At 36.3% G+C, this 15721-nt stretch overlaps 1 protein-coding gene and 1 long non-coding RNA gene across 2 annotated transcripts in view; one reads left to right on the top strand and one right to left on the bottom strand.

Annotated features, from left to right (window-relative positions):
- The window catches only part of LOC145669229 (uncharacterized), a 115512-nt gene extending 111462 nt beyond the window's left edge, over window positions 1-4050 (bottom strand). Inside the window, exon 1 of the long non-coding RNA XR_014128170.1 lies at window positions 3883-4050. This is a non-coding gene — a long non-coding RNA (uncharacterized LOC145669229). The remainder of the gene's footprint in view (window positions 1-3882) is intronic.
- The window catches only part of LOC145669230 (uncharacterized), a 400836-nt gene that overhangs the window by 261942 nt on the left and 123173 nt on the right, over window positions 1-15721 (top strand). The gene's annotated exons all lie outside the window — the stretch shown is intronic.

Raw genomic sequence — 15721 nt, 5'->3', positions numbered from 1 at the left:
ATCTTGCGTACTCTCTTTTGCCATTTTTCTTCCTCAGATGTATATATACGTAATGCAATATGTGTAAACGGTATATGAATATGATATATAATAGGATATATAAATCTTATTTAAATGGAATATATATATGTATATAAATATTTTGAAAGGATATATAAGCGTTTAAAAGAATATACGAGTAAGTAAAAATGTAATATATAAGTAATTAAAAAGGAATAATAATAATATCAACAGGAATAGGGAAAAGGATTACACTTATCTTTATTTGTATGCAACCTAAAATAAAAAAGAAATGAATTTTGTTACTTATAAATCAATATATATTAGATATATAAATATATACTATATAAGACAGAACTTTATGATGTCAGTGAAATAATCTCTCATCATACCTTTTAAATATTTTTAACTTTTCTTCCTATTCCACGGGATGAGGAGTGAAACAAATGTATGCTCACAATCTCTTTCAAATGTATTAACTAATGAAGATATGTAGATTACACGGCCTTTTATACTTATTCCGCCTTATGCAGAGTCGTTTTGACGTTATATTAGCGTCATACTAAAGGCTTGACTACTGCAAGAAACATATGTTAGTCGAACTCTTTAGTATGGCACTAATATAACGTCAAAACGACTCTGCATAAGGCCCATTCTGTTTTAGAATTTTATCGTTAATTTTAGTGAACGCGAAATCCGTATTTCCTCCTCCTCCTCTCTACACGTCTTTCTTTTATACTGTCATTAATTTTAGCGACCACAAATTCAATGCTATCTTCTTTACAACTTAACGAAAAGATGCTATTGACTTTCCCCCGGAAAACCGTTCCTACATGTGTCTTACTTGTCTTATTCATATGCTACCCTTAACGTGTGAATGAGGGAGGGAAGACATTTTAAACTAAAAGATTTCATCTCTTTTTTTTTCTTACGTGATACAGCGTTCATCTTTAGTGCACGGGAAGTCACAGATTGGAATCCTGTCACGATATGGAATCAACACTAGGAAAACTATGGAATCGATACTAATATTGTTTATTTTATATTATTTTTACGTGTAAGAATACCACCCCCGGGAGCCCACAACTTTTTACCCCTTAGATGTCATGTTACTGATTTCAAAGTGTCTTTATTGAATACAACACCTTCGAAAACTATAGAATCGATACTAATACTGTTTATTTTAAATTATTTTACGTGTATGAATATCACCCCCCCGTGAGCTCACCACTTTTTTACCCCTTAGATGTCATGTTACTATTTTCAAAGTGTCTTTATTGAATACAACACCTTCGAAAACTATGGAATCGGTACTAATATTGTTTATTTTAAAATATTTTACATGTATGAATATTACCCCCTAGGGAGACCCCGTGAGCTCACCACTTTTTTTTTTACCCCTTAGATGTCATGTTACTATTTTCAAAGTGTCTTTATTTAACACAACACCTTCGAAAAATATGGAATCGGTACTAATATTGTTTATTTTAAAATATTTTACGTGTATGAATATTACCCCCAGGGAGCCCCTCGACAAGTGAACTTTATGTTACATAATATTATTACATGAGTACTGTACTTTGATCTAAGGGGACTCGGTGAATCAGTGGTAAAGCGTTCACTTGTGATGCGATAGGGGACCTTGGTGATTTAGTGTCCACGTCTCATATAGCCTCGCTGCTGAAAGGGACGCTATGACAATATAGATTAAAGTATTTTACAAGTACTTATTGTCTTTTCGAGTGCAAAATAATACGCGTTCAATACTACACAGAGGCTTGTAGTGTTTGAGCCCTGTCGCCCAAAGCTTGGACCTCTCCCAACAAAAAATTTCTTAATGCACGCCTGTGTACATAGCTAGTATATGAATTCTATGACGGGAATCTGAGCATTTTAGAAGAAATTGATGATAATAATAGGGAATATTTTAACTACTTTCGTTCTTTTAAAGTAATATCACATACAGCTTAGACTATAATATGGAGAAAACTGTATAAAGTTCAACTTCCTAGATCAACTTAAAGAAATGAAGAAATGTTCTCTTATTTGAGAATAGACAATTGTTTTAACTTGAAGATTTGTGCCCCATGTTGAAATCGTGGGGTTCTGTGGATCAGTGGTAAAGCGTTCACCTTCTGTGATTGGGGGTCTCTGGTTCAATCCTAACTTTCGTCGTGTGAACTTTGTGATGCATATAGCCTCGCTCCTGAACGGAACGTTAAACTCAAAAAACAATCAACATCATGTGTACATAGGTAACGTCATCCGAGATGAATAAGCAACACTAGTTTTGTCAAGTTTTAGATCTCAAACACTGTTTTAATATTACCTAAAACACACACACACATACATATCTTCGCTTCGTGTTGTCTGAAACCATGACCTAAGATAATGTTGACGCGACAGCTGGAGAACAACATTGAAATACAAAACATGTTCTGTTATCTTATTTTTCTGCTCTTTGCAAGTAGACATTGCAGATACAGAAACTCTCTCTCAGTTCGTTGACTTGTGTATGTGTATTTAACGTTAGATTTCACTCTTATTAACATTAGAAAATTATGAAATTAACTTCAGTGCCTCAGTGGTAGAGTGTTCACCTCTGGTGCATGAGGTCCCGTGTTCAAATCACGTCTTTTTTTTTCTATATACTTGTCATTAATTTTAGCGACCACAAATTCCCTGCTTCCTTTACAACTTAACGAAAAGATGCTATTGACTGTCCCCGGAAAACCGTCCTTATCATTTCATTTTACGTTCCAGAGGGCACGGTAGCTCAGTGGTAGAGCGTTCACCTCAAGTGCTTGGGTCCCTGATTCGATCCCAGTTCGTGCCCTATGAACTTTGTGGTGGACAAACATCATATGCGTGGATTTCCCTTCGGAGTTCATCAGTTTCCTTCCACTTTCTTCATTACATCATTTCATTCATTTTTTCATTATCACCTCACCTTCATTAGCCTAGTAGACGTAACCGTAGGACGTAAAACTCGATGGACAAACACCGTGTACGTGAATTTAATGCAACATTTCATTCATTCATTTCTCATTACCATCGTCCCGGCTGGAGCTCATGTGATTCGGATTCCACGTTAATCAGTAGGTCCACGTCTCATATAGCCTCGCTGCTGAAAGGGACGCTAAACTAAAATCAACTCAACTCATCAACTCATCATCACCGCCTGCATTAGCATAGCCGACATAACTGTAAGACGTAAAACTTAGTGGTTCAGATTCCACGATAATCAGTAGGTCCACGTCTCATATAGCCTTGCTGTTGAAAGGGACGCTGAACTAAAATCAACTCAACTCATCACCATCGCCTCCATTAGCATAGCCGACATAGAAAGACAGACAGACCTTGTTGGCTTTATTGTTGGACGTAAATCTCTTCATTGTTTAAAAGATTTCATTTACAAACAGAAAGACAGACGTATACATCATATTATCAAAATTAAAATACCAAGGCTACAGACACTTCTTGCGACAATTGCAATGCGAACCAGAAAACATTCAAGAATTCCATCTTATCATTTTTCTTAGAAGCATCATAGAAGTTCGCTTATGTGTTTTTAACTAGGGCAGTCTTGTTATCTCGTTGTAGTACGTATCATCAAAACATTTGACAATGGCATCTTATCTGTTGTTCTTGAAACTAAACCATTTTAAGATGAAGTTCAATGTACTAACAAAACAGAGGAAGAAAGAGACTAACAAAACAGACATTCACATATATGTCGTCAACTGCTATCTAATTGCAATGTGCGTCAGAAAACATTCAAGAATTTCATCTTATCTTAAATGAAAACCTAACATATTGTTTTATTCTTTCAGGAATAATCATAGACCGTAATATTTTTAATAATATATTTTTTTTACTTACCTATTTTAATAAGTCTGATGATAACACTTATTCTCAGCTTTAGGCATCCAACGGATCAACCACGTACAAAGACACACACACACTCACTCACTATTACAAATATGAAGTGAAAGTTTTTACGTGGAAGAGGATCGACACACACTTTACTCTTCTAACTCTGAATCACAAATGTTCTCTGTATACACATACATACACACACACACACACACACATACACACACACACACACACACACACACGTGTTTGTCTTAGAGAAACATGTTTCAACAAGTTCGATCATGCCTACCATAATCGAAAACATATCTCGTTACGATTTCAATGCATAAGATAATATCTTTCACATCAAGACTTGAGAAAGTCGTGTTTCATTTTGTTTACACAGGTATCTATATGGGACTGTATTTCAATTCTAAATTTCGTTAACGTAGTTTTTTCTGCTATGGGAATATATTATATTGCAATTTCTCGTCACGACTTAGCAGCAAATTCATTTGGCATAATCTGATCTTTAATTTCTCTACATAAGTGATTTTAATTACTTGTCATAACAGACATCATGTGAATATTCATATAACACATTTCACATTCTACAATATGATATGCTATGAGAAGCTAGCGTTATTAGAATCCATTCGCAGGGGGTCTGGGGAGGAGTGTATAGGTATGTGTTTCGTTATGGGACTCATATATGGTTTCTTTTCTCATGTCTTTAAAAAAATTGTGAAATACAATATTTACCTTAGCAACTAAGTCAATTTCGTGAGAAGTTTTGTGTGAAATACAATATTTACCCTAGCAACTAAGTCAATTTCGTGAGAAGTTTTGATCATTTGAATATCACGTCTTCTACAGACACTTTGTGGGAATAGGGCCAAGGGGGGCTAAGCAACACGATTTTGCATGGGTATGTGTTTCGTTATGAAAACTCACGGACACTATGTTCGGAAGTCGACCACACTGGGCGGCAATTAGTAATAAAAAATTATAAGCTTATTTGATCGGAGATCGAACTAGGGACCGCATGCACTGGGGGTTACGGAACAATGCTCTACTATACTAAGTATTCATCTGAAAGAATACGTCGTTGCTTTATCACTGAACCACACACACAAACTTTCACATATTTCTTACGTTCGAAACGTAAGAAAATATTTCAGTTTAACGTACCACGATTATGCTCATCATACAGATAGACAGACAGAAAGATATACACTTAGATAGTACTTATTGTCTTTTCGAGTATAGAATAATACGCGTTCAATACTACACAGATACTTGTAGTGTTTGAGCCTCGACGCCCAAAGCTTGGACCTCTCCCAACAAAAAATTTCTTAATGTACGCCTGTGTACATAGCTAGTATACGAATTCTATGACGGGGGTTCTGAGCATTTTAAAAGAAATTGATGATAATAATAGGGAATATTTTAACTACTTTCGTCCTTTTAAAGTAATATCACATACAGCTTAGACTATATAATATAGAGAAAACTGTATAAAGTTCAACTTCCTAGATCAACTTAAAGAAATGGAGAAATGTTCTCTTATTTGAGAATAGACAATTGTTTTAACTTGAAGATTTGTGCCCCATGATGAAATCGTGGGGTGCTGTGGATCAGTGGTAAAGCGTTCACCTCCGGTGATTGGGGTCCCTGGTTCGATCCTAACTCTCGCCGTGTGAACTTTGTGGTGCATATAGCCTCGCTGCTGAACGGAACGTTAAACTCAAAAATCAATCAACATCATGTGTACATAAGTAACGACATCCGAGATGAATAAGCAACACTAGTTTTGTCAAGTTTTAGATCTCAAACACTGTTTTAATATTACCTAAAACACACACACACACACACACACACACACACACACACATACATATCTTCGCTTCGTGTTGTCTGAAACCATGACCTAAGATAATGTTGACGCGACAGCTGGAGAATAACATTGAAATACAAAACATGTTCTGTTATCTTATTTTTCTGCTCTTTGCAAGTAGACATTGCAGATACAGAAACTCTCTCTCAGTTCGTTGACTTATGTATATGTATTTAACGTTAGATTTCACTCTTATTAACATTAGAAAATTATGAAATTAACTTCAGTGCCTCAGTGGTAGAGTGTTTACCTCTGGTGCATGAGGTCCCGTGTTCAAATCACATGTCTTTTTTCTATATACTTGTCATTAATTTTAGTGACCACAAATCCCCTGCTTCCTTTACAACTTAACGAAAAGATGCTATTGACTGTCCCCGGAAAACCGTCCTTATCATTTCATTTTTACGTTCCAGAGGGCACGGTGGGCTCAGTGGTAGAGCGTTCACCTCAAGTGCTTGGGTCCATGATTCGATCCCAGTTCGTGCCCTATGAACTTTGTGGTGGACAAACATCGTATGCGTGGATTTCCCTTCGGAGTTCACCAGTTTCCTTCCACTTTCTTCATTACATCATTTCATTCATTTTTTTCATTATCACCTCTCCTTCATTAGCCTAGTAGACGTAAACGTAGGGCGTAAAACTCACTTTTCACTTGTCCCATCCACACAGATTATACTATTTTCATTTGCTAAAACGCACATATCTTCGCTTCGTCGGGACTCCACGTACTACAGATACATAGACAAACGGCGAAACAAGTAGACATATTATCAAAAATTTAAGACACACAAGCTATGATTATTATTACATCATTCACATCATAAAGTTCCGTCTTTCAAAATCATTAGTTTAACAGTCATAATCGTGGAACGTAAAACTCACTTTGTGTGTTAGACAACATTGTATCTATGAGTTTTCTCTTTGGCTCTCTTGTCAAACTATGATTTGACCTCTCTCTCTCTCTCTCTCTCATCACAGGTGGGGGACCCTAGTGAATCAATGGTACAGCGATCATCTTTGATGTATGGTGTATCCAGATTGTAATCCAGCCTAGACAAGTGAATTTTCTGGTAGACAAAATTACTAGTTTAACAGACATAAAAATTGGACGTAAAACTATGATTTGACTCGAACGAATATTTCTGATGCATTGGGATCCCTAATTCGATCCTAGCTAACAACAAGTGAAATTTCTGGTGAACAAGAGCGTTCATCTTTTGTGCATAGGTCCTTGAGTTGAGCATGAAGCCCTCCTTCCCCCGTGTTCAACTTTTGCTTTCAACAAATGAATTTTAAGGTAGACAAACACCGTATGCGTGGATTTTCTTCGGAGTACTTCCGTTTCCTCCCACTTTTTGAGTGTACGTTGATTGAATGGTACAGCGTTCACCTCCGGTGTTTGAGGGGGGGCCCTGGTTTCAAACCCCTGCTCCCTCCGTCAAGTGAACTTTCTGTGTTGGACAAACAACACGTGCGTAGGTTTTTTTCGGTGTACTTTCGTTTCCTCCCACTTTCTTTATTCTATCATTTCATTCATTTCTCATCATCACCGTCTTCTTCAGTCTAGTCAATATATTCATGAAACTTAAAATTGGAAGTTATTATTATTATTATTATTATTATTATTATTATTATTATTATTATTATTATTATTATTATTATTATTATTATTATTATTATTATTATTACTAAAAATAAACCAAGAAGTTCCGTTACTAGTGATATACATATATCCTAATTACCAGTCTTATGGCGGCTCCCTTTCCTAAATTTAGGGGGACACAATGACTCATTGGTCTATTCATCTTCCTAGCATATGCTACAGACAGACAGACAGACAAACGTCAGCCGGTGTTCGCTGACATTTTGTCACTTCAATGCAACGTTTTCTTATCATCGCTTGGTTGATAAAGCGGTAGGTAGGTCAGTGTTTTGCTTTCCGATAAGCTAATCTTCTCTTCTCTTGAATACGAAGCAACAGACAAAGAAAAAAAAAAAAGATACTGGGAAAACACATTTCTTTGACGCTGTATATATGTATGACTGTCTGTGTCTGTAGAATCTGGTTTCTTTATCACACACGAAACAACTATGAATAAATACACTTTATAACTTTATTCTTTTTTTTTTAAAGACAAAGACTAAAAAATAAAGACAAATATATTATTTTACTCTAGTTCGATTCTTAGTGAAAGAGCATTAAATAGTTTTATCTTGTTTATTCATGTACCATACACTTACGAAAGACCACGATCGTTTGGGATCCGGGTTCGATTCTCGATGATAAAGCATTCTTTTTTTTTTCTTCGCAGAAAATCTGGGAGCTTAACAACATTAGTATACTAATTTAAAAATCCTACCGTATTGATCGATCACAAAATACAAATTTTATGTGAAAATAATAAAAGATTTCAATTTCACTATATTATTATTATTATTATTATTAAATTCACTAGAATTAGTACTACATTGTTCAGTATAAATGAAAAGTATTTTCTGCTTCTTTATGAACAGAAGTCCACTTCATTGACACCCATCAACTTTAAAGTTCGTTTTCCGTCAAACTTGACTGTGTTTGTACACTATCCAATAAATCAGTCATAATTGAATCTATGAGTTTTTTGTTTATAGTCTGAAAACAAGCGGAATCAAATGTACAAGTTTTCTTTCCCATTCCGTTAAAATTTCACTTAAATCCAAATACAAGGTCTTTAGCAACACGATTCACTTATTCAAATGTTCCACTTTTTAGTACAATACACATTAATTTGACTTTCATTAAATTAAGACCTTATGCACCATTTAATATGACAAGGAGGAGAAACAACCATGTTTCGTCTTGTTTATATATGTCCTATACACTTACGAATATGATATCAGTTCAGTAAATTCAAGATCGTGCATGTTACGTCCAAATAAATTAATCTTCATTCCTTTATATATTAAACATATATTTCCATTTTTCCAAATACGATGCTAATGCATATGGAAGTTATACATAATAGCACATACGTAAATTATTTGTATAAATACATATTGTTTTGGTAACTTTAGAATATGTACATGTACTTTTTACAGTTATATACAAAGAAAAAGTATGTAATGGAACTTTATTCAAGTTTCACTTCAAATTGTACCATATTGAAAATTATGTTCCTTATTGCAACTTTTACTGGCATTTTTATGTATATCATCATTCGGAGCACTACGAAATACTTGTATATCAGGGCACTTTTCCTGTATTTGTTTAATAAAAGCATATCCCTTCTTAAAGTAAAGAAATGGACAATTAGGAAACCATTTCGCATGTTCTATCCATGGAACATCGTTATCAGTCCAATCTTTTAATCCACCAGCACAATAAAAGCATATAGTTTGGTCTCTTGTCTTCGTGTAAAAAAATCCAGCATCACTTAATTGATCCGGGCATTGTTTTGATGAAATAGGCCAGTGTTCGAATGTTCTTAAACGTAATTCCTTTGTACAATACTGATTATATTGAGGGGCAAAACATTTATGTGCACCACTATATGGTAATTCTGGCATTTGTTGAAGTGGTATCCTTTCAGATACAGAATTTGGTCGCAGTTCCATTCTTAAACTTCCACTATTCGTATTTTTCTAATCGTCTACTTCAATGAAATCTTGCTTACGTTTCTATGTTCAATTATGTTGGAAATCTATGGAAGTCAATATTATAAAGTAACTTATGATTTACACAGACATGTTATTTCAGCAGATGATCAACAGAGACTAATGACACTATGCATACAAATATCTGTGCACACATGCATGATGCAAGAAGGGATGTCGATGAGGAAAACGTGTATCATCTTGTTTATACATATACCATACACTTACGAAAGACCACGATCGTTTGGGATCCGGGTTCGATTCTCGATGATAAAGTATTCTTTTTTCTTCGCAGAAAATCTGGGAACTTCTATTCTTAGTATTACAAGATGGGTCTGGTGGGGTTAAGGTGGAGGGGGAATCTAGCTACCCAATACAAGACGACTAGAAAAAAATAGGACGAAAAGTTTTTTTTTTAAATAAAATCTAATCTATATGCGAGGCACTGACGTTCAGTGATAGAGTGCCCACCTCAAGTTGGATTACTCCGTGCGAGGATTAATTCAACTCTAAATCGTGAAGTACTGGTCTCGCGTTCGATTCCGATGTACAATCTTTATTTCATAAGTTAACGAAGCTACAATCAAGGTTAGTTGTCTGCTTCACTTTCACTCCCAAATAATAATAATAATAATGTAATGCTGTATTTTTTAAATTTATTTTTATGGTTGTTATTTATGTTTTAATACCACTTTGGTCCGGGTTCGATTCTCGATGATAAAAAGAGAGAGAAAGGGGACATTGAACACTTGAAAGTGTTATAGTGCTTCGAAATGAAGAGCTTCGAACAATGTACATATCATATGCTACGCTAAAACCAATACATGAAATTCTTTTTTTTTTTTTTTTTTTCATGCAAGAATTAATTCAACTCTAAATCGTGAAGCACTGATCTTGCGTTTAGTGTACAGGTTCGATTCTCGATGAGAAAGCATTGAATATTTTAAGACATTAAGTATGCTCTTCGCTATTCAATACATAACGAAAAGACGAAAATCAATCAATCAATTGGGAAACTTCGAACGTGATAACTGGAAGAACTCTCATCAAGATTCGATAGCCGGCCAAGAGTATGAGCATAGTAACAACGTTCGCTTACGTTCTTCGCAGGAGGGAGTGAAGTGGAAGGGTTTGGGGGGTTCAAATCCATAACGAAAAGACAAAAATCAATCAATCAATCCATTGGGAAGCTTCGATCATGATAACTAATAGAACTCTCATCCATCCAAGAGCATTTAGCTATTCAATACATAGCGAAAAGCAAAAATCAATCAATCAACCAATTGGGAAGCTTCGCCGTCCAAGAGTATGAGCATAGTAACAACGTTCCCTTACGTTCTTCGCAGGAGGAAGTGGAGGGGTTTGGGATTCAAATTCATAACGAAAAGACAAAAATCAATCAATCAATCCATTGGGAAGCTTCGATCATGATAACTAATAGGACTCTGATCCGTCCATCAGTATGAACATCCAAGACTATGAAGGCCAAGAGCATCTAGCTAACGAAAAGCAAAAATCAATCAATCAATCATGAAGCTTCGATCATGATAACTAATAGGACTATGATCCCTCCAAGAGTATGACCACCCAAGACGATGAACCCATCCAAGACTATCACCATAACAACAACAAACTGTTCTCATACACGTTCAGATAAACCAAAATTTTCCCACGCACTTCTCTGGTAGCCGTAAAAGGCTATGACCATAGCAACTAAAGGCTTGTCGAAACTTGCCTACCAATTCCAGGAAAACAGGATCAAATTTCGCTGACTCAGCCATCCCAAGTGGGGTACATCTACTACCATCGCTAATGTGAAACAGATGTCAGGCCTCCACATTTTGCTACAATTAAGTATAATACATATATATAAGAAAACTATATATATGATGAACAGCAAGCTTCCCCTAGTGGCAGAGACAACTTGCAATCCGCTTGTTGTAAGCTTGAATTGCAAGTCGGCCAAGCTTACATCCAGCTTGATTGGAAAGCGTACAAGCATGCTGCAAGCTAGATTCCAGTAACGAAGTTACATGGGGCAACCTTGCATTCAGTGTTCCATTCAAGCTTGTCGCAAGCGTTCTACAAGTCAAGTCAAGTCAATAGCCAATGAACGGCCAGTGATGATATGACGCTCTGCGAAGGGAGTAAAGCATTGCTTACAAGTACAACAAAAGACAGATTATATGAAAGAATGCATTTCAAGTGCAAGCGTAGAAAGCCAAAAGCCAAACACGCGCAAAACTGACCGAAAACTTTCTCCCTACTGGGATCTAACCACTGACTGAAAGGACAGCGTTTAGAAGTGTGGCAAATAAGTGTCCAGCTGGACTTGTCGACCGGTTGCGAAATGCTGGAAATGAGAGTTCTGGTTATCGGGTATCTTGCAGAACAAGAATTTAGTTATCGGGTGTGTTTTCCATAAGTTCCCGTGGACGGTGACTTATTTATGGCACTAATCATCATAGATCCACGTAGAAGGTGGGATGCTTTATACACAAACTGCACACCTAACATGCGACTCCTTACGACATTCAGCACACTCTCCCGAATCACTATGTCAAATTTGGTCAAGAACGATTCAGGTGTACAAATGAACGCTTAAGTCAAGTAGAGCTTCGCTCCAACAAGAAGGAATACATACGTACAACAAAACAACTATTGAGGAAAAGACTGACTTATGCACATTCAGTGAATCTCGCAGGAGGGAGGGGACGAGGAAATGGAATATGCCTCCAAATGTGGTTCTCATTTTGTGTTGACGAGCAATTCGTTATAAGTTGGCCGTTACTTGTCTAATGTATTTCTTTAAAGTATTTCTATAAATGAGCCATAGGAAATATCAAGATATTGGAATTATAATTAATCCTGTCCTCTAGTTATTAATATATTTTGTAGAACTAGAAGTAATTTATTCCTTTGCAATTTTCTTCGTCCTTTGCAACCATCACGAACTTAATTTTTACTTCTTGCAATTCCAGTGTTCGAATTATAATTTTCTTGTCTTTTTTTCCCCTTTTTCTTAAAGCATAAGTGGTTTCCGAGAATCATCATAGTAGCGTGACAAAATCTCATTTACTTTCCCTTGATTTTTTGTTAGTTCTCTTTATTTGTGTTTTTTTTTTTCAAAAAGGAATAAGTTCTTGGAAAAGATAATTTTCTGCAGATCGTTCTTCATTTTCTCTTTTCCTCTCCTTATAATAGTCACGTGTTGCCAATTTGTTTACAATAATATTTTCCTCTTCTGTCTAGATGGAAATATTACATCTTGTTTTCTTTTCTATGCGTTTTCCCAAAGAAGAATTCATTAATTATTGTCTTCTTAACATTTTGTATCTTACGGAAGTTGCGGAGTTAATTTTGAATTCTAGGATAATACAGACCCATATCCAGGGGGGTCTAGGGGAACAAGCCCCCTTAAATGTTTGCTGGCCCCCTAAAATTTTCGCAGTAGGCTTGCAAATGAACAGCAAGCTTCCCCTAGTGGCAGAGACAACTTGCAATCCGCTTGTTGTAAGCTTGAATTGCAAGTCGGCCAAGTTTACATCCAGCTTGATTGGAAAGCGTACAAGCATGCTGCAAGCTAGATTCCAGTAACGAAGTTACATGGGGCAACCTTGCATTCAGTGTTCCATTCAAGCTTGTCGCAAGCGTTCTACAAGTCAAGTCAAGTCAATAGCCAATGAACGGCCAGTGATGATATGACGCTCTGCGAAGGGAGTAAAGCATTGCTTACAAGTACAACAAAAGACAGATTATATGAAAGAATGCATTTCAAGTGCAAGCGTAGAAAGCCAAAAGCCAAACACGCGCAAAACTGACCGAAAACTTTCTCCCTACTGGGATCTAACCACTGACTGAAAGGACAGCGTTTAGAAGTGTGGCAAATAAGTGTCCAGCTGGACTTGTCGACCGGTTGCGAAATGCTGGAAATGAGAGTTCTGGTTATCGGGTATCTTGCAGAACAAGAATTTAGTTATCGGGTGTGTTTTCCATAAGTTCCCGTGGACGGTGACTTATTTATGGCACTAATCATCATAGATCCACGTAGAAGGTGGGATGCTTTATACACAAACTGCACACCTAACATGCGACTCCTTACGACATTCAGCACACTCTCCCGAATCACTATGTCAAATTTGGTCAAGAACGATTCAGGTGTACAAATGAACGCTTAAGTCAAGTAGAGCTTCGCTCCAACAAGAAGGAATACATACGTACAACAAAACAACTATTGAGGAAAAGACTGACTTATGCACATTCAGTGAATCTCGCAGGAGGGAGGGGACGAGGAAATGGAATATGCCTCCAAATGTGATTCTCATTTTGTGTTGACGAGCAATTCGTTATAAGTTGGCCGTTACTTGTCTAATGTATTTCTTTAAAGTATTTCTATAAATGAGCCATAGGAAATATCAAGATATTGGAATTATAATTAATCCTGTCCTCTAGTTATTAATATATTTTGTAGAACTAGAAGTAATTTATTCCTTTGCAATTTTCTTCGTCCTTTGCAACCATCACGAACTTAATTTTTACTTCTTGCAATTCCAGTGTTCGAATTATAATTTTCTTGTCTTTTTTTCCCCTTTTTCTTAAAGCATAAGTGGTTTCCGAGAATCATCATAGTAGCGTGACAAAATCTCATTTACTTTCCCTTGATTTTTTGTTAGTTCTCTTTATTTGTGTTTTTTTTTTTCAAAAAGGAATAAGTTCTTGGAAAAGATAATTTTCTGCAGATCGTTCTTCATTTTCTCTTTTCCTCTCCTTATAATAGTCACGTGTTGCCAATTTGTTTACAATAATATTTTCCTCTTCTGTCTAGATGGAAATATTACATCTTGTTTTCTTTTCTATGCGTTTTCCCAAAGAAGAATTCATTAATTATTGTCTTCTTAACATTTTGTATCTTACGGAAGTTGCGGAGTTAATTTTGAATTCTAGGATAATACAGACCCATATCCAGGGGGGTCTAGGGGAACAAGCCCCCTTAAATGTTTGCTGGCCCCCTAAAATTTTCGCAGTAGGCTTGCAAATGAACTATAATATAGTGATGAACTCGGCCCCCTAACTTCAGCCGGGCCCCCCTTTATTTTTGGGCTGGCTACCGGCCTGGAATACTACATATACCAAATGATATTTTCCAGTCTCGTCTCTCGTACTCTACGGAGAACATCTCCTCAGGTGAGGGTTCAGTGTTATAATGTTCATAGTTTGAGGGAAATTTCATTTATGTAGGGAAATTTCGTAGATAAAGTTAGTAAAAAAAAGGGGGGGGAAAGGGCAATTTTTCGATAAAACGTGAAAATCCAGGGAAATTCTCGCGCTGTCAGAGTGACCAATATAAATGCTTAAAATTTTGATTGTTCTTCAGAAATAAACTAATACAATAGCAACAGTTTGTGTGTTTCATCTTGTTTGTACATGGTATCATACACTTACGATGAGTAAACCAGTTCAGTAAATTCAAGATCGTGCATGTTACGTCCAGATACATTAATCTTCATTCCTTTATATATTAAACAGACATTCCCACTTTGTAAATACGTTAATAATGCACCATTATCTGCTTCCAATTTTTCAGTACAACGTCCAGGTAAAATCACTTTTTCACCTCCTTCAAATGTCACACAGGCCTTCCTACCATATACCGTTGTAATTATCTCACAGTTTACAATACGAAATGGTACTCCAATCTCCAAATCTCGCATTTTTGTAAAGGGTACCATTGATGGCTTATTAAGCTTATCTAATAAACTCATTGACGATGACATCTTTAAATTTTTGACGTTTCTTCCTTTGCAACAGCTGCTAACAGAATGATCTACACAAGCACATACGTTCCGCTTACGCTCTTCGCAGGAGGGGTGAGGGGTTTGGGGATTCAAATTATTAACCAATAAACGACAAGAACACGAAAATTCATGTTTTATCTTGTTTTCTACATCTGGTAGGCGGCCAAGACTATGAGCATAGCAACAGCAAAACAACATTTTTCCACGGGCTTCTGTGATAACCGTAAAAGGATATGTACATAGCAACTAAAGAGGAGTAGGGGGTAACGGGGGTTCAAATAAACCAAAATTTTTCCACGCGCTTCTGTACTACACATAAAAGGCTATGAACATAGCAACCAAAGGCTTGTCGAAACTTGACTCCGACATATTCGGCTTTCCAGGAGGAGCAGGGGTGGCGGGGGGTCAAATAACTAAACAATATAAGATGAGGAGACGAAAAAAGACATGTTTTATCTTGTTTTTTACATCTGGTAGGCGTCCAAGAGTATACTTCCTTATTCTAGCATAGCAACAACGTCCTGGGAACGTTCCCGTG

This window comes from Thermobia domestica, chromosome 13 (genome assembly GCF_964235325.1).
Source record: "Thermobia domestica chromosome 13, izTheDome1.hap1.1, whole genome shotgun sequence".
Taxonomy (NCBI): Eukaryota; Metazoa; Arthropoda; class Insecta; order Zygentoma; family Lepismatidae; genus Thermobia; species Thermobia domestica.
Note: the sequence above shows the minus strand (reverse complement) of the source record. Positions and strands in the feature narration are given on the sequence as shown.